The sequence below is a fragment of the Arachis hypogaea genome, chromosome 3 (assembly GCF_003086295.3).
Source record: "Arachis hypogaea cultivar Tifrunner chromosome 3, arahy.Tifrunner.gnm2.J5K5, whole genome shotgun sequence".
In the NCBI taxonomy this organism is placed as follows: Eukaryota; Viridiplantae; Streptophyta; class Magnoliopsida; order Fabales; family Fabaceae; genus Arachis; species Arachis hypogaea.
The window spans coordinates 105,597,189-105,598,214 of record NC_092038.1 but is presented as its reverse complement, the minus strand read 5'-3'; the positions used below and the strand labels follow the sequence as shown (position 1 = coordinate 105,598,214).

Sequence of the window (1,026 nt, the reverse complement as noted above, 5' to 3'; positions counted from 1 at the left end):
TATACCGAACCAGAGAGGACCCTTCATAGACTTAGAAGGGAAGCAAGAAGGAAGAGGGTACTGGGAGAAGAAGAATCTGAAGGAGAATCTGAGGACAATTTTGAGGAAGCTCTAGATCTCAACATGGATAGAGAAGTTCACAACCATGAGAGGGTTGATGGAAACAATGCCATTCCTGAGAGGAGGGTTCTTGGTTCATACATAAACCCAACCTCTGGGAATTGTGGTAGTAGCATTCAGAAACCACCCATTCAGGCCAACAATTTTGAACTCAAACCACAACTCATATCATGGTGGAGAATCATTGTTCATTTGGTGGGAGTGCTAATGAAGATCCAAATCAACATCTCACCAAATTCCTGAGAATTTGTGACACAGTGAAGTCCAATGGAGTCCAGGAAGATGCCTATAAACTGCTCTTGTTCCCATTTTCACTTAGGGACAAGGCAGCAAGTGGCTGGAATCATTCCCAAGGGACAGCCTAACAACCTGGGATGAGGTGGAGAGCAAGTTTCTGGCACGTTTCTACCCCCCACAAAAGGTCAATAGGCTTCGATCTGAGGTTCAGACTTTTAGACAACAAGATGGTGAGACGCTCTACGAGGCATGGGAGAGGTTCAAAGAGTTGACAAGGAAATGCCCACCAAACATGTTCCCTGACTGGGTGCAATTGCATATTTTCTATGATGGACTTTCTTATGAATCAAGGAAGGCTGTAGACCATTCATCAGGAGGTTCATTGAACAGGAAAAAGACTGTGGAAGAAGCCATTGAAGTGATTGAGACAGTGGCTGAGAATGAGTACTACTATGCTTCAGAGAGGCACAACACTAAGGGAGTCATGGAGCTGAACCATGTTGATACAATTCTAGCACAAAACAAGGTGTTTGCCAAGCAACTAGCAGAGCTCACCAGGAAATTGACACAAAGCAAGTGGTTGCAATACACACACAAGATCAAGAGGAAGTAAGCACTGAAGGAAATGATTGGGAAGAGGCCAACTATGTGGGAAACCAACAAAGGCAA

General features: G+C 44.4%; 1 non-coding gene across 1 annotated transcript; it reads right to left on the bottom strand.

The window, feature by feature from the left end:
* Positions 1 to 547: 547 nt before the first annotated feature.
* On the bottom strand, positions 548 to 651 carry LOC112792945 (small nucleolar RNA R71). Its single transcript, XR_003197661.1, has one exon. It is a non-coding gene; the product is annotated as a small nucleolar RNA R71 (small nucleolar RNA).
* Positions 652 to 1,026: the final 375 nt, after the last annotated feature.